The sequence below is a fragment of the Taeniopygia guttata genome, chromosome W (genome assembly GCF_048771995.1).
Source record: "Taeniopygia guttata chromosome W, bTaeGut7.mat, whole genome shotgun sequence".
Lineage (NCBI taxonomy): Eukaryota > Metazoa > Chordata > Aves > Passeriformes > Estrildidae > Taeniopygia > Taeniopygia guttata.
The window spans coordinates 1,856,156-1,880,704 of NC_133064.1; the positions used below are offsets into that span (position 1 = coordinate 1,856,156).

At 49.2% G+C, this 24,549-nt stretch overlaps 2 long non-coding RNA genes across 2 annotated transcripts; both read left to right on the forward strand.

Annotated features, from left to right (window-relative positions):
• The first annotated feature begins 614 nt into the window (after positions 1 to 614).
• LOC140682071 (uncharacterized) lies at positions 615 to 10,427 on the forward strand. The gene is made up of 2 exons (XR_012053320.1): positions 615 to 2,103; positions 2,383 to 10,427. It is a non-coding gene; the product is annotated as an uncharacterized lncRNA (long non-coding RNA).
• Positions 10,428 to 18,032: 7,605 nt separating this feature from the next.
• On the forward strand, positions 18,033 to 21,531 carry LOC140682068 (uncharacterized). Its single transcript, XR_012053317.1, has 2 exons — positions 18,033 to 18,148; positions 21,384 to 21,531. It is a non-coding gene; the product is annotated as an uncharacterized lncRNA (long non-coding RNA).
• The last annotated feature ends 3,018 nt before the right edge of the window (positions 21,532 to 24,549 follow it).

Consider the following 24,549-nt stretch of genomic DNA (forward strand, 5'->3'; position numbering starts at 1 on the left):
GGTTTGAGTTCAGTGAACAGGGATCCCCGTGACACGCAACACTGAAGGTCCCTGGGCAGTGAATGCCTTTGCGCTCTCATGGCTTTTGCTGAGACTCCCTTGTAGGACCTGGCTGACTCTGCAGGCCCTGGGGCCACCTCACAGGGTCCATCCCATCCTGAGGGTGTTTCCAGCCTGGCGAGGTTGGCACCTGCATTCCCAGGACTGTTGGGATGTGCAGCTGTCAGTCTGCTCCAGGCTCTCGCTTTGACTTGTCAAGTTGCGAATCCTTTTGCACTTGAGGCGTTTGAAGAGTATTGAGCCGCTGGGTTTTTGGAACCTACAGCCCAGCTTGCTTTTTGATTCCATACAGCCCCTGCTCCCAGACCAACAAGTTTCTTTTGAGCCAGGAATTAGGATTGTTGTATCCAAGAGCTTTTTTCCCTGTTACCCTCAGATCATCCCACGTGAGCGTTTGGCTTGCGTGTTCTTAGTGTGTCCCTTGAACAAAAATTGCTGTAGAAGCTCCATGTGCCAAATGTAAACCAACACCTGTTTTTACTTGCTGCACACAGTGTGTGGTTGAAGAAGTGGACCCAGATGACTGGTGTGACCTTGTGAAGACAGGACTCAAGTAAGTGCTTTCATTTGAATTTGGTTTGGTTTCACCAAGTTCATTTTCTTTGCCAAGTTAATTTTCTTTGCCAAGTTCTCATTTCTTACCCAACTTGTAGCTTCAAGTGGGTTTTCTTGGGTTTGGTTACAGTCTGACTTCTCTGTGATCCTTCTCCCAAAGGTACCGTTACAGAGATGAAACATTTCTGAAGGTCCTGAACGTTGCCATCCAGTTACTATACATGAAAGAATCCTCACTAAGAGCGTAGTCAAGCTCTCCAAACTACACATGGTGGTCACACAGCGCTCTCCATTTTTGGCAGCCATCCTGAGGTCAAGAGAAGATGATTGCATGAGCGTCCAGACAAAAGGTATTTTTTAATCATCTTCTTCCCATCCTAAACACAGCTAATCTTCTCTTTCTTGCATTATATTCTTTCCATCCAGTAACACATCCACCCATGTAAATACTTGCAGAGTTATTAGCAGTTCCAGAATACTGGCATTTAAATTGTACCTCTGCTTGGATCCAAATGTTACATTCATTTTATGCTGGTTTTAAAGACTTCTGTTTTTAAAACTAGTGGAAAGGCGGGTTTGGGTTTTTGTTTGCTTATTTGTTGTTCTAGTATTTTTAACCCAGCTGAAGTCTTGGATTTATTGTTTTGGTTTCTGAGGTACTTAGTGTAAGATCACTGAAGTGCACATAGATCCTGTGATGTTTAAGCCTCGGCTACACGTGACACAGGCTTCTGAAAATGGAAATGGCCTTGGCAGAGTAGCAGCTGTGAAGCGAAGCAGAATTAAAATGCATGAGAGCAGAAGAACCAAGTGAAATGGTACTTCTGGGTGCTGTGTGCTCCTCTGGCCTCTGCCTGCTGTGAACACTCTGTGTTGCAGCTCGGTGTAGTCCAATTCAGTGTTTGTTTGGTTTGATTTTTGTGTGTAACAAAAACACTGCTCACTTACTCTAAAGAACTTCCCTCCTTTACTGGACACATCCTGGAGTGGGACCAGACTCCCCCTCACCCTGGAGGAATTCCCTGCTCCTCTGGAGAGGGGTGAAGCCAAAGCTTAGGAGCAAAGGCAAACCACCAAACCAGGGGCATTCTATATATATCCAAATAAGGGGCTCTGTCTTCCTGCTTTTCCTGTAGTTCTCCTTCCTGGTTTCACCTGGCCTGGAAGGATGGGCATGGCCTGTATTTGTCATCTGAAAGTGGTGTTACTAAGTCTGTCCAGAGGTTCTGATTACAGACACTCATTTTCTGCCAGAAAACATTTTCATTTCATTCCTTTCACCCAGGATGGCTCTCTGTGGTCTCAGACAGTGTTCCCTGGGAGGAAGGGCAGCCTTTGCCTCGCCTGCACAGCTCAGGTGGATGTGACAGAACTGGTGTGGCCTGACAAGGCATGAGCAGCTGTCTGTGCACTGGAGTGCCTTGAAACCTTTCTCTGTGAGGTTTTGGACACTTTTCTCTTTGGGATTTCTTGTGACACATCACCCAGGTGTCCCTTCCTTTGTATAAAGTCCCGTGGTAAAGGATTGAATGACGGACAAGTGGGGCCTGGGATAAAAATGGTTCTGTTAAAATTAGGCTAAGAATGCAATAAGAAAAAAGAGCTTCCTTTTAATGAAATAGTTAGGAATAAAAATGCTTTTATATTTGAATTGCTGTCCCCTCTCACGGATAAAACCCCCTGGTGAGCAATCACAGCAGAAGTGTGAAAGCCGGGATCCATTGGCTTCCACAGTGGACTTAATGTTCATTTCCTCCTCTCTTTCAGGACAGGAGAAATCATTAAGCTCCTCCCATCTTTGCCAGAAGCTTCAGTGTTTAAGCAGCCAGAGCCAAGAGGCTTCAGCACCAGGGGTGTGCACTGGAGGGCTCCTGGTCCTGCCCACGCTGTGGGGCAAGTCAGAGGGACGCAGGGTTCCCCTTTTCCTCTCCGCTGGGATTAAGTGCCTCGGGAATGCCATTTCTGACAGCCCAGCCCTACCCCTGTGTGCTGGGAAAGGGCAGCAGGGAAGAGGCAAATGCCAGAGTTCCTTGGGGCTGACGGAGCTGTGGTGTTTGGCTGTGCCCAGGGGGGCAGGCTGGGCATTGTTCGGGCACCCAAGGACTGGTCTGGGGCTGGGAGCCCGGGGAGCCGAGCTCTCGGTGCATTCCCAGCTCTGCCAGCTGCTGCAGGGCTGGGTGCCAGCCTCTGCTGGGGCTGGGGCAGGAGCTGCAGGGGAGGGCTGGCAGGATTTGGGAGCAGAGGGAGGAAAATGAGGAAGGGTGCTGGGCGGCGCTCAGCCTGTGCTGGTGTCAGCGCAGCCGTGCAGGGCGCCGGGATCTGGGGTCAGCTCCGGCTCTCCTGGGGTTCAGGGTGCAAGGTCGGAGGGACTGGGTTTATCTGTGGCTTTCCAGGCCAGCAGGAACAAGGGGAATGTGGTGCCAGAGCTGTGTCCCATCGGGCTGCGCTTCCCTCTGAGCACAGAGTCTGGGCTGAGGGGAGATTGCTGCGAGTGCCCCATGAGCAATCCAGGGAACTCGGAATTGCATCCGCTGCTGGGAACACTGCCTGAGCTCTGCTCAGGCTGTGTCTGCGAGGAGTGGGATTTGGGCTGCAGAGGTGCTGCTGGGCACAGAAAATGGAGTAAATCCTCTCCAGGGACGTGCAGTGAAGGACAGTGCAGCAGGGAAGGAGAGTATTTACAAACTATATCAGTATTTCTCCCAAAACTGGGAGAAATGGGGTGGAGCAGAGATGGGCTGGTTTGGTTTTGTCTGGGCCGGTTATTCCTCGTGCAATGTTTTAAATCTGTTGTATGATTTTCTCTCCAGTATCTTTCCAACAAAAGCTGACAGAAATTTAGGTTCAGGGTTAGAAGTTGGGTCCATTCACTGCAAAACCTTGCCCAGGCTGGAGGACTGGGGTGATGGCTGCTCTCAGCAAAGGTTACCTGTGAATACCGTGTCAGATTTCCTTCAGTGCTGGGCAGGAAAGGTGAGGGTTTGGATCAGGAATTCTGCAAACAAGGCCTGTGTGATGTTGGTTTATTGTGTTTTTCAGGGAGCCAGGGCTGGCACAAGGACTCGTGCAGGTGCTGCTCTGGCACTGGAGCTGTTGCCCTGTGGAGCCATTTTAAAGGTGTGATTATGGAACATTTTGGAGGCTGTTTCTGGAATTCCATTTGTAGCTGGATCTCACTCCGAGTGCAGCAGTCCAGGTGAGGGTTCTGACCTCTCCAGACTTGTGCTCACCTTGGTACAGCCCGGGGCTGGAGCAGGTTTTCCAGGGAAGTGGAGATGGCTGAGGATGGGTGCTCTGGAAAGCAGGGACCTGCTGGGATTTGCATTTGCAAAGCTGCCGTGAAGTTTGTAAAACCAGCAGGAAATTCTAATTCCTGTGGTTTTTGGGGAGGAGGTGCAGGTCACCCTGAGAGCTAGACCAGAACTGGTTTGTGGTAAGGAGTCTGAGGTGTGTAAGTGCCACAGCTGGTATGAGCTGTGTGCTAAATGCAGTCCCAGCCCCAGAGGGAGGCTGATGGGCTCTGCTCATTGCTGTCCCCAGCTGTCCCCAGCCCGCTGCTCCCCCGTGGATCTGCTCTGGATTCGGGCTGTCGGTGCTGGAGCGCCCTGCTCCCTGCAGGGCCCTGCCCCTAACCCACGCAGAGAGAGAGAGCCCTGCTGGCCAGAGTGATCTTTTTTCATTTTTTCTCCCTGTGCTGTTAGCAAGGAAGGGATGGGACTGCTCTTGGGCCGGGAGCACTCAGTGCTCAGGTGAGCACCCGCCTGGGAGCGTGAGGGTTTGCAGAGCGAGCAGCTGCTGCGGCTCAGGAGCAGCCACAAGTTCTTTGTTCCAAGGCAGGCCAGAACTTTCTAACCCCGGGGTTTATTTGGCTTTTGGAACCCAGCACCTCTGCTCAGTTCTGCCGCACTGAGGGTACTTTTGTTCAATGCCTTCTGTTGGAACTTGTCAGCTCTCAGTGTAGCGCACACAGCCCCAGCCCTGCCCTGCAAACCCTTCCCCATCGTGCCCACACAGTTTCCTCTCTCACTCACTCGGGGCAGGCTCCTACTGACAGCCACAGAAACAGAAGTTATTTTATGTTGTTTTATTCTTTTCCTGCGTAATGCCCGTGTCTTGTATTGGTACATCAATCCCAGCTTCTCCCGAGGCTGCAGATCAAATCTTTCAGTGTCTGTGGGAGTTTCTGGTTTTCCCATTCCCACGTCTCCCCTCTCTCTCTGTATGAAAAAAAAATTTTAATAATGGATTTGTTAAGCATTTGTTGCATAAATTAACATACAGAAGGTGTTATCATTAGTATTATTATAATAATATAATTAAAATGTATAATTTTGGCATTAGATTTTTAAATTATGGTGTTAAATTTTATTTATTGTTATCTTTTATTAGTTATTCTTATTTTTGATATTTCTTAAAGTTGTACATTTTTATAAGTAGATTTTGTGTGATTAGATATATTTATACATTTTATTAAATTTTTATATTTGTGTGTTAATAAAAGAAAATTTATTGTTGGTTTTTTTAAAAACTGCATATTTAATATTTTTATATTTTTTAAAATGTTATTTATTGTAAGGGATGTAGAATTAGATTGTTTATTTAGATAATATTTTAACTGATTTAATTGTTTTAGCGTTGTTGTTGAAGTAATAGGTGGTATAAAAAGTGATGCTACCATTTTTAAGTTTCAAGGCTTAAAATTACTTTTCTATTTTGGTTACTATTGATGGATAAATGACTTTTTTGTTTTAAATTGTTAACTATTTTTATATAAGGGCTTTTTAATTATATGGGTGATTTGTAATGTTTTTTATTGGTATATTAGGTAAGTAAGTCAAGAATGGATTTTTTGAGTAGTGCTAGATAAATACAAAGTATGTAAACTTGAAACTTCAGTTAAAGTTACTTAAACGTTTGTTTTAGATTGGTTAATTGGTAAAGTGATATAATTAAAAGTAAATAAAGTAAATAGAGTAGAGGTATAATATTTGATAGAATTTTATAATTGGTAAGTTATTAAATAAGATTTTTATAATATTGATTTTTACATTTATAAAGAAACTTAAAGTTTATATATTTTGGTGGGTGTAGTACAAGATGTTAGGTGTAAGTTGCAATTCTTGTGTAATTTACTTGTATTTACATATTTACTTGTATTTACATATTTAGTAACATAGTAACCTATGTTACTAAATATCTATATTTAGTAACATAGGTGAAATGATATAATTAGTAAGTATTAAAAGATTGTACATTATTTTAGAGTTTATAACAGTTGATAAATGTTAAATTAGTGGTAAGTTAAATATTTATGTGTGGATAATGATTTTTTAAGTTTATTTAAAAAATAAGTTTATTTGTTATATTGATAAAGTTAAATTGTTAAGTTAAAATTATTTGAATTTATTTTTGACGTAGAAAATATTTGGGTTTGTTGTTAATTATTTTATTTAGGTAGAGTTAGGGTTAGGTTATAGTTTAAATTTTAATTGGTGAATGTTACTTACTATATTTTTATCTAATGTTTTTAAAAGTAGTAGTTAAGAGTAAAAATGTTAGGATTAAAGATTAATTACATTATGTAATAATTGGATTTTTTTAGAAGTTTTTTAGAATTGAGATGCTTTGAATATAGTAACCTTTTTTTTTAAGGATTTGAAAGTGGTTATGGACAGGATTGTGAGTTTGGATTTGGATATTGAGAGTGTGAAGGTGCAGGAAATGTAGGAGAGAGTGATTACTTAGTGTGAAACTTAGAAAAAGAAATTAATGTTGTAGTTGGATTTTATATTGAAGTGATTTTGTAATAATAACTGAGGAAACTGATAAGATTAACAGTTTGGAGGAGGTTTTTAATGAAATATCTTTTTTTTAATCTTGAAAAATATTTAAAATTATGAGATAACATTAGGTTAAATTATAGAGTTAGTGTAGAGATTAGTTAGAGAGTTAACTTGGTGTAAGAGCGGTATAAATTGAGAATAAAAAAGTAGGAATTAGAAATTTTATGTGTTTTTAGATCATTATATAAAGAGATAAAGTATATGAAAGTTGGTTGTAATTATAATCATATTTAATAAATATTGTTTATTATAAAAATGAATATATTTATATTATATAATTATATTTATATAATTAGTATATTAGTAGTATGTGTTTGAAGAAGTTAGGATAACTTTTAAAAAATAGTTATATATTAAGGAAATAGAGTAAAATTTTTAAATAGTGTGATATGAATAGTAATTGCTATTTTTTGGTGTTACTTATAAAAGATAAAAAGAGTAGAGATTGTAATGAAGAGCAGAATTTTTGATGAAAGTGATCATATAATACACTGTATTTTTTTTACTTCTGAATAGGTGTTTGTTAGTGTTTTCTTTTAGTTGTTTTCATTGGAGTTGTTTTAATTTTTAAGAAAATTAACCATATACTGTATAGTTTAGAGAAATGATCTTTGATAAAATTTAGGATAAGTTATATTAAATAAGATTTAAATTTAGACTGAAGGAATTTTGATAGTAAGGAATAATAAACTTAATTTTAATAGATAAAAAGAAACTTAATGTATTTATTTAAATGTATCGACATTTAATTTTATTTGATTTTATTAACACTTAACATATTGAATGTTATTATTTATAAATATTGAAGGTTTTTTAAGTCTTTTGGTTTTAAAGAAATTTTAGTTGGTTGAGTTATGATTATTACTTATATCTTTACAGGGTGGTTTTATTTATTGGGAGATATGTTTCTTAGGAAAATATTTTTATTTATGTTACATTTCAAATGGTACTAATTTGTATAGTGGGTTTTTTTTTAATGCAGGATATTGATTAGATTGTTTTATATTTTTTGTGGGCTTTGAAAAAAATATTTATATGGTTAGGCTTTTCTATTTTTGAAGTAGGTTTTGATGGTTTTTGTTGTTTTTCTGAGAGTTTTTGATTTAGAATTTGAAGAGTATTTGGCGTTTGGAGGAAATAAAGGTGAGGGGTTTTGGATACAGCTGAGTTGTATGGTATGTTATTTTGATTTTTTGTTTGGTTGTGGGGAAGGTCTCCTTTGGTTAGATGTGGGAGCGTGAGACTGGAACTAGGACTTTTTGTCTAACGCTTGATGAGTCTGTTTTATGGGGAGGAGGTGTTATTTTAAGTTTTATAAAATACACTGAGAATTAGTTAAACTCATGGAAGAAACATTATGGTAATTAAAGGGTGCTATGTTTAAAGAGCTATAAATCTTTTTTAATAACTGCTTGACATAAGGTGAGCTCGATCTACTTTTTCTGCCCCAGCAAGCATCAGGCACGTCCGCATCAATGGCACGACCTCTGCCCACTGCTCCTGTTTCACCCGACCAAAATCAAGAGAAAAGTTGGTTGGGCTTTAAGAACTTGAAATAACTTTGAAGCAAAATAAATCACATTTTTCCCCTGTGTTTTTTTCCTTTCAGGTGCTGCACTCACCTCTGCAGACAAGCGCTGAGCTCTCACTGCAGGAACCTGTCAGGCCTCGGTGGCTGTGAGTTCACGTTCTTCTCACTGGGGAATTGAAATAATTGCTGGTTAATTGCAGAAATGTTTTCTGGAGCCTTTCCCCTTTTGTGCCCCTGTGCTGTGTGGGACAAGGGCAGAGGAGCCTCGGGCTGGAAAGGGGCAGGAGAAGGCAAAGGGACCCCCTGGTGTCCCCAGGGCTCTGTGGGGAACAGAACGGACACTGTGCGGGCACGGGGAGGTGAGGAGTGACAGTCTGGGGCCAAATCCCAGCTCACCCGCAGGGAAATAAGTGAGGGACATTTTGGAGGGGAAAGCTGAGGCCATGAGTTAACCCAGCCTGGCCAAGTTGTGTTCGCACAAAGTGGCACCAGAGGCGAAAGTCAATCCAGAGCCCACCCTGCTCAACCTCTAAGTCCCAGAATAAATTCTTCAAGCTGCCCGTTGAGAGACTAAAAACACATGAAAGAGAACCAAGAGCATTCCGAGAGCAAACCAGAAGGTTCTTGGGAATCCCACTGCACTGTTGTCACAGCCTTTTTGACAGAGCTCTTAAGTTTTTTATTTTAATGCTGATTTTTTCTGCCTGGATCATTCACTCTGGGGGCTGTGGGGATTTTTTGGGATTGAACTCCCTCCCTGTGGCCCTGACACTGCTCAGGAGCTGGAGGAAAAGCAGAGTCAGCTCTCCTGGCAGGGGCAAGGAGTTTTCCCCCAGAGCAGATGCAGCAGCTGCCCTCCAGCCCGGCCAGGAGGGATCTGCTTTGGCTCCTGGCTGCTGCAGGGACAGAACGTGTTCAGCTGCTCCAGGTGACATTCCAGCTGCCTCATCTCCCATCCCTGCTCCCGCCCCTCCTGCTCTCAGCTCCCGCCCAGCCAGCTGTGCCGAGGGGAATTTGTCCCACCAGCAGCAGGGGAAGGACAAGGGCTCCCACCCTGGCACTTGGATTGTCCCTCTGGGGGATGCTGGCTGCTGGGATTTAGATCATTCTATACATTTGGCTGCTGAAACTTCCCCACCCAGGGGATTTAGCACAAAGATTGTTCTCTGCGTGGTGCCTGGATTTGGGGTTAAGTATCAGCTTTGCTAGTTCAGATGAATTATACCCACAGCCCCAGGTTCCCTGCTGAATTCCTGCTGGAATAACCTGACAGTGCCTCGTGGAGAGTGGAAATTCCCATGCAGAGCTGCCACTTTAGCACCAGCTGTGTCAGGAACCAGCAGAGGTTCCAGGGAAGCTCAGTGGGATCAGGACAAGGACAGGTCTCTATTCTATAGAACTTGCTATTTAAAACCCTCATCCCCCAGCCCAGGGCTGTGTCTGGGGTCACTTGACAGAGTTCCCTGGAACTCAGCTGATTTCACCCCCCGGAGCTCAGGCTCCAGCTGATGTTTTAAAGCAGGACAAGGCGGTGGCTGGATGCGCTCCCGGCCTGTGCTGAGGCAGAACATCTGTCCTGCAGAAGCTCCGCTCCTTTCAGAGCCTCAGCAGTGGCCTCTGCATGTCCTTTTCCCTCAGGAAAGGGATGCACATCCCTGCCTGCAGCACACCTCCAGTGGGACCCACCTGTGAGAGTTTTCCATCACTTCTGCACCTCCAGCTGGCTCCCTGGAAATCTCCAGACATCATCGCACTCGAACCTCTGATTTTAAGGCATCTCCGAGGCTGTGGCTTGGCATTTAGTATCTGTGAGGGAAGATTGCCTTGGCTCAAATGAAATGTAAACTTTAAGGCATTTAGAGATTTTGAGGAGCTAAGAGAAATAAGTCTAGAATTAATTAAAATAAGAATAATAAATGAGTAGGCCTTGATGAAGTTAGGAGTTAGTAGTTAACTAATAATTAATTGCTTGTCAGCACAATGTTTAGTTAGCTGGGTTTATAATGAAGAATCTAGAAACTGATAAATAGCTTTTAGGAACATAAGACAATTGTGGGCCTCCTCTGTTCTGAAACCAATTGAAGACAAGGAATGGGAGTTCTACCAAGAGTTCATTTGTCATACTTGCATTGAAAAGGTAGAAAGGTCAGAAGGAGGAAGACATCATTTACTTCCTCATTTTGGGACCCCTCCCCATGAAAGGGACCACCGACCCATTTCAAGGGACAAACTACGCATGCTTAATAGCTTTTGGAGTGATTAGCATACGAAGCGGGGAATGGGATGTACCAAAATTATGAATATGTATTTGTATTTTGTGTATTCAATACTTGTATGGATAAAAAGACTCTGTAATCACCTGGAAGGGGCGGTGTGTATTTGGGAGCGATCCCGCACGCTGCCCGGCGTCGAATAAACACACACTTGCTAACTTTAAACTGTTTAGAGAGTTTTTGTCCGTCACAGTTGGATTTCGATACTAGATCAATATCCATATTTTTTTAATAAATCACAAACGCTGCTGGTGGATGATGGCCTGAGGCTGGAAAAGAGGGAGGAGATTTGGGGTGGCTGGGACATACCTGGCAGCTGTGTGGGAGCTCGGGGAGGTCAGAAACGGGGATTGCTGTCAGAGCCCCTCTGCAAACGGCCGTGCCTCCGTTCCCAGGTGATGCCAGCCGTTCCCTGGGGTCCCTCCGGGCTGTCGGTGCCGTCTGTCCGGGCTGAAGCATCCCTGCGCGCCTGTGGGGAGCAGCCCCCGGCCGAGGAGCCACGGGCAGCCCTTGAGCCGCGTCCGTGCCAGCGCTGTCCGGTGCCCCGGTGCCCGTGCCGGGCCGTGCGTTGGTCACGCTGCGAGCCACGGGCCGGGCACGGCAGCTCCTGCCCTGCCGAGCCAAGGACCGGAGGTGCTCTCTGCCCTCCGGGAGCTCCGGGCTCCTGCAGCCCCGCACCGGGCGCAGGCGGAGCGGGAGCGGCGGCCCCGGCGGAGCGGCGGTGCCGGTCCCGATCGCCGCCCCGATCCCGCCCCGATCCTCCGGCCCCGGCACCCCCACCCTGCCCGCCGAGGAAGGAGCGGCGCTGCCCGGCTCCCACAGCAGCCACCGGCGGGACCGGGGCCCAAATCCCCGGGCCCGGATCCCAGTCCCGGTCGCACCTGAGCCCGTCGGGCGCCGCGCAGCGCCGGGAGCAGCCCCGATCCGATCTCCGCACGGCGCTCCGAGCGCCGGTCCCGCCGCAGCCCGGCCGAGCATTCCCCGCAGAATGTGAGGCGGGCGCGGATCCGCCGCCATTTATGGGCGGGGGGCGGGGGGGCGGGGCCGGGGGCGGGGCCAGCACAGGTGCGCGCACAGGTGCGCGGGGCCCCAGCGCGCCTGCGCGGGGCGGGGCCGGGGGGATTTAAGCGGCGGGGAGGGCCGGGCAGAGCCATTTGACGCTGGGCGCTCGGGGCGGGAGGTTGCGGCCGGCCGGGCCCCTTTATCTCTTTTTCTCTATATTTCTTTGCTTCTGTGTTTCTGTTCTTTTGCGTTTCTTTTTCTCTATACCTCTCCTGTGTACCCTCCCTTCCTCCCCTCCCCCACCCCCTACACCCTCCCCCCCCCAAACCCCCCCCCTCCCTCTCCCCCCTAGCCCTCCCCTCCCTCCCCCCCGGGCGGCCCCCCCTACACCCCTTTCCCTTTCCTCCCTTTCTATTCCCCTACTCACCCCTACCCTGTTCCTCTATCCTGTCCCTGTTCCTTCCCTCCCCAGCCGGGTTCCCCCGCGCCCCCTTTCCCTGCTCCCCTCCCCGCTGCACACGTTCTGCCTCCTTCCCCAAACCTGCCTTCAATCCTTCCTTTCCTTCCTCCACCCTGCCTTCCCCCCAGCCCCCTCCCCGACTGCCCCGCGCACCCCGACCTCTGTCCCCCTGCCCCCTGTCCTTGTCCCCTTCCTCTCGGCTGCCGCTGTGCTGCCCTGTTCTCGTTGCCCATTCCCCTTTTCCTTCTTTCCTCGCAGCCGCGGGGCTCGGGGTGCCGGATAATAAAGCCCAGAGGGCCGGAGCCCGGCGCCCCCCGCCCTCGCTGGGGTCCCCACACGGGGCAGGAGCCGCTCTGCGGGTCCCCCCATTACAGTGCAACACACGGGCCGACACTGCCGGGGCTCCGGCTTTCCCGACATCACACTGGGGGTCGGGCCGGGGGCAGGGAGGGTCCTGGGGGGTGGGGGGGTGAGGAAGGGCCCCCTCATTAGGAGGGGGCTCTGGGGGGAGGGGGGGGTGGGGGTTAGGGGGAGGGATGGGGGGGCGGGGCCGGGGGGGTGGGAGGGGAGGGGCAGGGGGTGGGAGGGGTGGGGTAGGGGTGGGGTAGGGGGGGCGGGGCCGGGGGGGTGGGAGGGGTGGGGTAGGGGTGGGGTAGGGGGGGTGGGGGGGGGGTGGGGGGGTGAGGGGGGAGGGAGGGGGGGGTGGGGTGGGAAGGGGGAGGGAGGGGAGGGTGGGGGGGGTGGGGTGGGGGGGTGGGGAGGGGTGGGGGGGAGGGGGGGTGGGAGGGGGGGTGGGGTGGGGGGGTGGGGTGGGGAGGGGTGGGGAGGGGTGGGGGGGAGGGGGGGTGGGAGGGGGGGTGGGGTGGGGGGGTGGGGTGGGAGGGAGGGTGGGGGGGGGGGGGGTGGGGTGGGGGGGGTGGGGGGGGTGGGGGGGGGGGGGAGGGGGGGTGGGGGGGGTGGGGTGGGGGGGAGGGAGGGGGGGTGGGGGGGTGGGGTGGGGGGGAGGGAGGGGGGGTGGGGTGGGGGGGGTGGGGTGGGGGGAGGGGGGGGGGTGGGGTGGGGGGGGGTGGGGTGGGGGGAGGGAGGGGTGGGAGGGGGGGTGGGGTGGGGGGGGAGGGAGGGGTGGGAGGGGGGGTGGGGTGGGGGGGGTGGGGGGGGGTGGGGTGGGGGGGGAGGGAGGGGTGGGGGGGAGGGAGGGGTGGGGGGGGAGGGAGGGGGGTGGGGTGGGGGGGTGGGGGGGTGGGGGGGGTAGCAGAGGGGGTCACGTCACTCAGCGGCATGAACAGACATATATAAAAAAAAAAAATGAAAAAAACACACCAGCAGCCGTCCTCCAGGACCCTCCCCCCCCACCCCTCCCTCCCCCCCACCCCTCCCTCCCACCCCCCCTCCCACCCCTCCCTCCCCCCCCACCCCACCCCCCCTCCCACCCCTCCCTCCCCCCCACCCCACCCCCCCTCCCACCCCTCCCTCCCCCCCACCCCACCCCCCCCCACCCCACCCCCCCTCCCTCCCCCCCACCCCACCCCCCCCACCCCACCCCCCCTCCCTCCCCCCCACCCCACCCCCCCCCACCCCCCCTCCCTCCCCCCCACCCCACCCCCCCCACCCCACCCCCCCTCCCTCCCCCCACCCCACCCCCCCCACCCCACCCCCCCTCCCTCCCCCCCACCCCACCCACCCCCCCTCCCTCCCCCCCCCCCCCCCCCACCCCCCCCACCCCACCCCCCCCACCCCACCCACCCTCCCTCCCCCCCACCCCACCCCCCCTCCCCCCACCCCACCCCCCCACCCCACCCACCCCACCCCCCCCACCCTCCCTCCCCCCCCACCCCACCCCCCCACCCCACCCACCCCACCCCCCCCACCCTCCCTCCCCCCCACCCCACCCCCCCTCCCCCCCACCCCACCCCCCCACCCCACCCCCCCTCCCACCCCCCCTCCCCCCACCCCTCCCCACCCCCCCACCCCACCCCCCCACCCCACCCCCCCTCCCACCCCCCCTCCCCCCCACCCCTCCCCACCCCCCCACCCCACCCCCCCCACCCTCCCCTCCCTCCCCCTTCCCACCCCACCCCCCCCTCCCTCCCCCCTCACCCCCCCACCCCCCCCCCACCCCCCCTACCCCACCCCTACCCCACCCCTCCCACCCCCCCGGCCCCGCCCCCCCTACCCCACCCCTACCCCACCCCTCCCACCCCCTGCCCCTCCCCTCCCACCCCCCCGGCCCCGCCCCCCCATCCCTCCCCCTAACCCCCACCCCCCCCTCCCCCCAGAGCCCCCTCCTAATGAGGGGGCCCTTCCTCACCCCCCCACCCCCCAGGACCCTCCCTGCCCCCGGCCCGACCCCCAGTGTGATGTCGGGAAAGCCGGAGCCCCGGCAGTGTCGGCCCGTGTGTTGCACTGTAATGGGGGGACCCGCAGAGCGGCTCCTGCCCCGTGTGGGGACCCCAGCGAGGGCGGGGGGCGCCGGGCTCCGGCCCTCTGGGCTTTATTATCCGGCACCCCGAGCCCCGCGGCTGCGAGGAAAGAAGGAAAAGGGGAATGGGCAACGAGAACAGGGCAGCACAGCGGCAGCCGAGAGGAAGGGGACAAGGACAGGGGGCAGGGGGACAGAGGTCGGGGTGCGCGGGGCAGTCGGGGAGGGGGCTGGGGGGAAGGCAGGGTGGAGGAAGGAAAGGAAGGATTGAAGGCAGGTTTGGGGAAGGAGGCAGAACGTGTGCAGCGGGGAGGGGAGCAGGGAAAGGGGGCGCGGGGGAACCCGGCTGGGGAGGGAAGGAACAGGGACAGGATAGAGGAACAGGGTAGGGGTGAGTAGGGGAATAGAAAGGGAGGAAAGGGAAAGGGGTGTAGGGGGGGCCGCCCGGGGGGGAGGGAGGGGAGGGCTAGGGGGGAGAGGGAGGGGGGGGGTTTGGGGGGGGGAGGGTGTAGGGGGTGGGGGAGGGGAGGAAGGGAGGGTACACAGGAGAGGTATAGAGAAAAAGAAACGCAAAAGAACAGAAACACAGAAGCAAAGAAATATAGAGAAAAAGAGATAAAGGGGCCCGGCCGGCCGCAACCTCCCGCCCCGAGCGCCCAGCGTCAAATGGCTCTGCCCGGCCCTCCCCGCCGCTTAAATCCCCCCGGCCCCGCCCCGCGCAGGCGCGCTGGGGCCCCGCGCACCTGTGCGCGCACCTGTGCTGGCCCCGCCCCCGGCCCCGCCCCCCCGCCCCCCGCCCATAAATGGCGGCGGATCCGCGCCCGCCTCACATTCTGCGGGGAATGCTCGGCCGGGCTGCGGCGGGACCGGCGCTCGGAGCGCCGTGCGGAGATCGGATCGGGGCTGCTCCCGGCGCTGCGCGGCGCCCGACGGGCTCAGGTGCGACCGGGACTGGGATCCGGGCCCGGGGATTTGGGCCCCGGTCCCGCCGGTGGCTGCTGTGGGAGCCGGGCAGCGCCGCTCCTTCCTCGGCGGGCAGGGTGGGGGTGCCGGGGCCGGAGGATCGGGGCGGGATCGGGGCGGCGATCGGGACCGGCACCGCCGCTCCGCCGGGGCCGCCGCTCCCGCTCCGCCTGCGCCCGGTGCGGGGCTGCAGGAGCCCGGAGCTCCCGGAGGGCAGAGAGCACCTCCGGTCCTTGGCTCGGCAGGGCAGGAGCTGCCGTGCCCGGCCCGTGGCTCGCAGCGTGACCAACGCACGGCCCGGCACGGGCACCGGGGCACCGGACAGCGCTGGCACGGACGCGGCTCAAGGGCTGCCCGTGGCTCCTCGGCCGGGGGCTGCTCCCCACAGGCGCGCAGGGATGCTTCAGCCCGGACAGACGGCACCGACAGCCCGGAGGGACCCCAGGGAACGGCTGGCATCACCTGGGAACGGAGGCACGGCCGTTTGCAGAGGGGCTCTGACAGCAATCCCCGTTTCTGACCTCCCCGAGCTCCCACACAGCTGCCAGGTATGTCCCAGCCACCCCAAATCTCCTCCCTCTTTTCCAGCCTCAGGCCATCATCCACCAGCAGCGTTTGTGATTTATTAAAAAAATATGGATATTGATCTAGTATCGAAATCCAACTGTGACGGACAAAAACTCTCTAAACAGTTTAAAGTTAGCAAGTGTGTGTTTATTCGACGCCGGGCAGCGTGCGGGATCGCTCCCAAATACACACCGCCCCTTCCAGGTGATTACAGAGTCTTTTTATCCATACAAGTATTGAATACACAAAATACAAATACATATTCATAATTTTGGTACATCCCATTCCCCGCTTCGTATGCTAATCACTCCAAAAGCTATTAAGCATGCGTAGTTTGTCCCTTGAAATGGGTCGGTGGTCCCTTTCATGGGGAGGGGTCCCAAAATGAGGAAGTAAATGATGTCTTCCTCCTTCTGACCTTTCTACCTTTTCAATGCAAGTATGACAAATGAACTCTTGGTAGAACTCCCATTCCTTGTCTTCAATTGGTTTCAGAACAGAGGAGGCCCACAATTGTCTTATGTTCCTAAAAGCTATTTATCAGTTTCTATATTCTTCATTATAAATCCAGCTAACTAAACATTGTGCTGACAAGCAATTAATTATTAGTTAACTACTAACTCCTAACTTCATCAAGGCCTACTCATTTATTATTCTTATTTTAATTAATTCTAGTAAGACGTATTTCTCTTAGCTCCTCAAAATCTCTAAATGCCTTAAAGTTTACATTTCATTTGAGCCAAGGCAATCTTCCCTCACAGATACTAAATGCCAAGCCACAGCCTCGGAGATGCCTTAAAATCAGAGGTTCGAGTGCGATGATGTCTGGAGATTTCCAGGGAGCCAGCTGGAGGTGCAGAAGTGATGGAAAACTCTCACAGGTGGGTCCCACTGGAGGTGTGCTGCAGGCAGGGATGTGCATCCCTTTCCTGAGGGAAAAGGACATGCAGAGGCCGCTGCTGAGGCTCTGAAAGGAGCGGAGCTTCTGCAGGAGAGATGTTCTGCCTCAGCACAGGCCGGGAGCGCATCCAGCCACCGCCTTGTCCTGCTTTAAAACATCAGCTGGAGCCTGAGCTCCGGGGGGTGAAATCAGCTGAGTTCCAGGGAACTCTGTCAAGTGACTCCAGACACAGCCCTGGGCTGGGGGATGAGGGTTTTAAATAGCAAGTTCTATAGAATAGAGACCTGTCCTTGTCCTGATCCCACTGAGCTTCCCTGGAACCTCTGCTGGTTCCTGACACAGCTGGTGCTAAAGTGGCAGCTCTGCATGGGAATTTCCACTCTCCACGAGGCACTGTCAGGTTATTCCAGCAGGAATTCAGCAGGGAACCTGGGGCTGTGGGTATAATTCATCTGAACTAGCAAAGCTGATACTGAACCCCAAATCCCGGCACCACGCAGAGAACAATCTTTGTGCAAAATCCCCTGGGTGAGGAAGTTTCAGCAGCCAAATGTATGGAATTATCTAAATCCCAGCAAGCAGCATCCCCCAGAGGGACAATCCAAGTGCCAGGGTGGGAGCCCTTGTCCTTCCCCTGCTGCTGGTGGGACAAATTCCCCTCGGCACAGCTGGCTGGGCGGGAGCTGAGAGCAGGAGGGGCGGGAGCAGGGATGGGAGATGAGGCAGCTGGAATGTCACCTGGAGCAGCTGAACACGTTCTGTCCCTGCAGCAGCCAGGAGCCAAAGCAGATCCCTCCTGGCCGGGCTAGAAGGCAGCTGCTGCATCTGCTCTGGGGGAAAACTCCTTGCCCCTGCCAGGAGAGCTGACTCTGCTTTTCCTCCAGCTCCTGAGCAGTGTCAGGGCCACAGGGAGGGAGTTCAATCCCAAAAAATCCCCACAGCCCCCAGAGTGAATGATCCAGGCAGAAAAAATCAGCATTGAGATAAAAAACTTAAAGCTCTGTCAAAAAGGCTGTGACAACAGTGCAGTGGGATTCCCAGGAACCTTCTGGTTTGCTCTCGGAATGCTCTTGGTTCTCTTTCATGTGTTTTTAGTCTCTCAACGGGCAGCTTGAAGAATTTATTCTGGGACTTAGAGGTTGAGCAGGGTGGGCTCTGGATTGACTTTCGCCTCTGGTGCCACTTTGTGCGAACACAACTTGGCCAGGCTGGGTGAACTCATGGCCTCAGCTTTCCCCTCCAAAATGTCCCTCACTTATTTCCCTGCGGGTGAGCTGGGATTTGGCCCCAGACTGTCACTCCTCACCTCCCCGTGCCCGCACAGTGTCCGTTCTGTTCCCCACAGAGCCCTGGGGACACCAGGGGGTCCCTTTGCCTTCTCCCGCCCCTTTCCAGCCCGAGGCTCCTCTGCCCTTGTCCCACACAGCACAGGGGCACAAAAGGGGAAAGGCTCCAGAAAACATTTCTGCAATTAACCAGCAATTATTTCAATTCCCCAGTGAGAAGAACGTGAACTCACAGCCACCGAGGCCTGACAGGTTCCTGCAGTGAGAGCTCAGCGCTTGTCTGCAGAGGTGAGTGCAGCATCTGAAAGGAAAAAAACACAGGGGAAAAATGTGATTTATTTTGCTTCAAAGTTATTTCAAGTTCTTAAAGCCCAACCAACTTTTGCTCTTGAATTTGGTCGGGTGAAACAGGAGCAGTGGGCAGGGGTCGTGCCATTGATGCGGACGTGCCTGATGCTTGCTGGGGCAGAAAAAGTAGATTGAGCTCACCTTATGTCAAGCAGTTATTAAAACAGATTTATAGCTCTTTAAACATAGCACCCTTTAATTACCATAATGTTTCTTCCATGAGTTTAACTAATTCTCAGTGTATTTTATAAAACTTAAAATAACACCTCCTCCCCATAAAACACACTCATCAAGCATTAGACAAAAAGTCCTAGTTCCAGTCTCACGCTCCCACATCTAACCAAAGGAGACCTTCCCCACAACCAAACAAAAAATCAAAATAACATACCATACAACTCAGCTGTATCCAAAAAACCCTCACCTTTATTTCCTCCAAACGCCAAATACTCTTCAAATTCTAAATCAAAAACTCTCAGAAAAACAACAAAAACCATCAAAACCTACTTCAAAAATAGAAAAGCCTAACCATATAAATATTTTTTCAAAGCCCACAAAAAATATAAAACAATCTAATCAATATCCTGCATTAAAAAAAACCCCACTATACAAATTAGTACCATTTGAAATGTAACATAAATAAAAGATCTTTTACTAAGAAACATATCTCCCAATAAATAAAACCACCCTGTAAAGATATAAGTAATAATTATAACTCAACCAACTAAAATTTCTTTAAAACCAAAAGACTTAAAAGACCTTCAATATTTATAAATAATAACATTCAATATGTTAAGTGTTAATAAAATCAAACAAAATTAAATGTCAGTACATTTAAATAAATACATTAAGTTTCTTTTTATCTATTAAAATTAAGTTTTTTATTCCTTACTATCAAAATTCCTTCAGTCTAAATTTAAATCTTATTTAATATAACTTATCCTAAATTTTATCAAAGATCATTTCTCTAAACTATACAGTATATGGTTAATTTTCTTAAAAATTAAAACAACTCCAATGAAAACAACTAAAAGAAAACACTAACAAACACCTATTCAGAAGTAAAAAAAATACAGTGTATTATATGATCACTTTCATCAAAAATTCTGCTCTTCATTACAATCTCTACTCTTTTTATCTTTTATAAGTAACACCAAAAAATAGCAATTACTATTCATATCACACTATTTAAAAATTTTACTCTATTTCCTTAATATATAACTATTTTTTAAAAGTTATCCTAACTTCTTCAAACACATACTACTAATATACTAATTATATAATATAAATATATTCATTTTTATAATAAACAATATTTATTAAATATGATTATAATTACAACCAACTTTCATATACTTTATCTCTTTATATAATGATCTAAAAACACATAAAATTTCTAATTCCTACTTTTTTATTCTCAATTTATATCGCTCTTACACCAAGTTAACTCTCTAACTAATCTCTACACTAACTCTATAATTTAACCTAATGTTATCTCATCATTTTAAATATTTTTCAAGATTAAAAAAAGATATTTCATTAAAAACCTCCTCCAAACTGTTAATCTTATCAGTTTCCTCAGTTATTATTACAAAATCACTTCAATATAAAATCCAACTACAACATTAATTTCTTTTTCTAAGTTTCACACTAAGTAATCACTCTCTCCTACATTTCCTGCACCTTCACACTCTCAATATCCAAATCCAAACTCACAATCCTGTCCATAACCACTTTCAAATCCTTAAAAAAAAAGGTTACTATATTCAAAGCATCTCAATTCTAAAAAACTTCTAAAAAAATCCAATTATTACATAATGTAATTAATCTTTAATCCTAACATTTTTACTCTTAACTACTACTTTTAAAAACATTAGATAAAAATATAGTAAGTAACATTCACCAATTAAAATTTAAACTATAACCTAACCCTAACTCTACCTAAATAAAATAATTAACAACAAACCCAAATATTTTCTACGTCAAAAATAAATTCAAATAATTTTAACTTAACAATTTAACTTTATCAATATAACAAATAAACTTATTTTTTAAATAAACTTAAAAAATCATTATCCACACATAAATATTTAACTTACCACTAATTTAACATTTATCAACTGTTATAAACTCTAAAATAATGTACAATCTTTTAATACTTACTAATTATATCATTTCACCTATGTTACTAAATATAGATATTTAGTAACATAGGTTACTATGTTACTAAATATGTAAATACAAGTAAATATGTAAATACAAGTAAATTACACAAGAATTGCAACTTACACCTAACATCTTGTACTACACCCACCAAAATATATAAACTTTAAGTTTCTTTATAAATGTAAAAATCAATATTATAAAAATCTTATTTAATAACTTACCAATTATAAAATTCTATCAAATATTATACCTCTACTCTATTTACTTTATTTACTTTTAATTATATCACTTTACCAATTAACCAATCTAAAACAAACGTTTAAGTAACTTTAACTGAAGTTTCAAGTTTACATACTTTGTATTTATCTAGCACTACTCAAAAAATCCATTCTTGACTTACTTACCTAATATACCAATAAAAAACATTACAAATCACCCATATAATTAAAAAGCCCTTATATAAAAATAGTTAACAATTTAAAACAAAAAAGTCATTTATCCATCAATAGTAACCAAAATAGAAAAGTAATTTTAAGCCTTGAAACTTAAAAATGGTAGCATCACTTTTTATACCACCTATTACTTCAACAACAACGCTAAAACAATTAAATCAGTTAAAATATTATCTAAATAAACAATCTAATTCTACATCCCTTACAATAAATAACATTTTAAAAAATATAAAAATATTAAATATGCAGTTTTTAAAAAAACCAACAATAAATTTTCTTTTATTAACACACAAATATAAAAATTTAATAAAATGTATAAATATATCTAATCACACAAAATCTACTTATAAAAATGTACAACTTTAAGAAATATCAAAAATAAGAATAACTAATAAAAGATAACAATAAATAAAATTTAACACCATAATTTAAAAATCTAATGCCAAAATTATACATTTTAATTATATTATTATAATAATACTAATGATAACACCTTCTGTATGTTAATTTATGCAACAAATGCTTAACAAATCCATTATTAAAATTTTTTTTTCATACAGAGAGAGAGGGGAGACGTGGGAATGGGAAAACCAGAAACTCCCACAGACACTGAAAGATTTGATCTGCAGCCTCGGGAGAAGCTGGGATTGATGTACCAATACAAGACACGGGCATTACGCAGGAAAAGAATAAAACAACATAAAATAACTTCTGTTTCTGTGGCTGTCAGTAGGAGCCTGCCCCGAGTGAGTGAGAGAGGAAACTGTGTGGGCACGATGGGGAAGGGTTTGCAGGGCAGGGCTGGGGCTGTGTGCGCTACACTGAGAGCTGACAAGTTCCAACAGAAGGCATTGAACAAAAGTACCCTCAGTGCGGCAGAACTGAGCAGAGGTGCTGGGTTCCAAAAGCCAAATAAACCCCGGGGTTAGAAAGTTCTGGCCTGCCTTGGAACAAAGAACTTGTGGCTGCTCCTGAGCCGCAGCAGCTGCTCGCTCTGCAAACCCTCACGCTCCCAGGCGGGTGCTCACCTGAGCACTGAGCGCTCCCGGCCCAAGAGCAGTCCCATCCCTTCCTTGCTAACAGCACAGGGAGAAAAAATGAAAAAAGATCACTCTGGCCAGCAGGGCTCTCTCTCTCTGCGTGGGTTAGGGGCAGGGCCCTGCAGGGAGCAGGGCGCTCCAGCACCGACAGCCCGAATCCAGAGCAGATCCACGGGGGAGCAGCGGGCTGGGGACAGCTGGGGACAGCAATGAGCAGAGCCCATCAGCCTCCCTCTGGGGCTGGGACTGCATTTAGCACACAGCTCATACCAGCTGTGGCACTTACACACCTCAGACTCCTTACCACAAACCAGTTCTGGTCTAGCTCTCAGGGTGACCTGCACCTCCTCCCCAAAAACCACAGGAATTAGAATTTCCTGCTGGTTTTACAAACTTCACGGCAGCTTTGCAAATGCAAATCCCAGCAGGTCCCTGCTTTCCAGAGCACCCATCCTCAGCCATCTCCACTTCCCTGGAAAACTGCTCCAGCCCCGGGCTGTACCAAGGTGAGCACAAGTCTGGAGAGGTCAGAACCCTCACCTGGACTGCTGCACTCGGAGTGAGATCCAGCTACAAATGGAATTCCAGAAACAGCCTCCAAAATGTTCCATAATCACACCTTTAAAATGGCTCCACAGGGCAACAGCTCCAGTGCCAGAGCAGCACCTGCACGAGTCCTTGTGCCAGCCCTGGCTCCCTGAAAAACACAATAAACCAACATCACACAGGCCTTGTTTGCAGAATTCCTGATCCAAACCCTCACCTTTCCTGCCCAGCATTGAGGGAAATCTGACACGGTATTCACAGGTAACCTTTGCTGAGAGCAGCCATCACCCCAGTCCTCCAGCCTGGGCAAGGTTTTGCAGTGAATGGACCCAACTTCTAACCCTGAACCTAAATTTCTGTCAGCTTTTGTTAGAAAGATACTGGAGAGTAAATCATACAACAGATTTAAAACATTGCACGAGGAATAACCGGCCCAGAAAAAACCAAACCACCCCCATCTCTGCTCCACCCCATTTCTCCCAGTTTTGGGAGAAATACTGATACAGTTTGTAAATACTCCCCTTCCCTGCTGCACTGTCCTTCACTGCACGTCCCTGGAGAGGATTTACTCCATTTTTTGTGCCCAGCAGCACCTCTGCAGCCCAAATCCCACTCCTCGCAGACACAGCCTGAGCAGAGCTCAGGCAGTGTTCCCAGCAGCGGATGCAATTCCGAGTTCCCTGGATTGCTCACGGGGCACTCGCAGCAATCTCCCCTCAGCCCAGACTCTGTGCTCAGAGGGAAGCGCAGCCCGATGGGACACAGCTCTGGCACCACATTCCCCTTGTTCCTGCTGGCCTGGAAAGCCACAGATAAACCCAGTCCCTCCGACCTTGCACCCTGAACCCCAGGAGAGCCGGAGCTGACCCCAGATCCCGGCGCCCTGCACGGCTGCGCTGACACCAGCACAGGCTGAGCGCCGCCCAGCACCCTTCCTCATTTTCCTCCCTCTGCTCCCAAATCCTGCCAGCCCTCCCCTGCAGCTCCTGCCCCAGCCCCAGCAGAGGCTGGCACCCAGCCCTGCAGCAGCTGGCAGAGCTGGGAATGCACCGAGAGCTCGGCTCCCCGGGCTCCCAGCCCCAGACCAGTCCTTGGGTGCCCGAACAATGCCCAGCCTGCCCCCCTGGGCACAGCCAAACACCACAGCTCCGTCAGCCCCAAGGAACTCTGGCATTTGCCTCTTCCCTGCTGCCCTTTCCCAGCACACAGGGGTACGGCTGGGCTGTCAGAAATGGCATTCCCGAGGCACTTAATCCCAGCGGAGAGGAAAAGGGGAACCCTGCGTCCCTCTGACTTACCCCACAGCGTGGGCAGGACCAGGAGCCCTCCAGTGCAACCCCCTGGTGCTGAAGCCTCTTGGCTCTGGCTGCTTAAACACTGAAGCTTCTGGCAAAGATGGGAGGAGCTTAATGATTTCTCCTGTCCTGAAAGAGAGGAGGAAAAGAGCATTAAGCCCACTGTGGAAGCCAATGGATCCCGGCTTTCACACTTCTGCTGTGATTGCTCACCAGGGGGTTTTATCCGTGAGAGGGGACACCAATTCAAATATAAAAGCATTTTTATTCCTAACTATTTCATTAAAAGGAAGCTCATTTCTCTATTGCATTCTTAGCCTAATTTTAACAGAACCATTTTTATCCATGGCCCCACTTGTCCGTCATTCAATCCTTTACCACGGGACTTTATACAAAGGAAGGGATACCTGGTGCTGTGTCACAAGAAATCCCAAAGAGAAAAGTGTCCAAAACCTCACAGAGAAAGGTTTCAAGGCACTCCAGTGCACAGACAGCTGCTCATGCCTTGTCAGGCCACACCAGTTCTGTCACATCCACCTGAGCTGTGCAGGCGAGGCAAAGGCTGCCCTTCCTCCCAGGGAACACTGTCTGAGACCACAGAGAGCCATCCTGGGTGAAAAGAATGAAATGAAAATGTTTTCTGGCAGAAAATGAGCGTCTGTAATCAGAACCTCTGGACAGATTTAGTAACACCATTTTCATATGACAAATACAGGCCATGCCCATCCTTCCAGGCCAGGTGAAACCAGGAAGGAGAACTACAGGAAAAGCAGGAAGACAGAGCCCCTTATTTGGATATATATAGAATGCCCCTGGTTTGGTGGTTTGCCTTTGCTCCTAAGCTT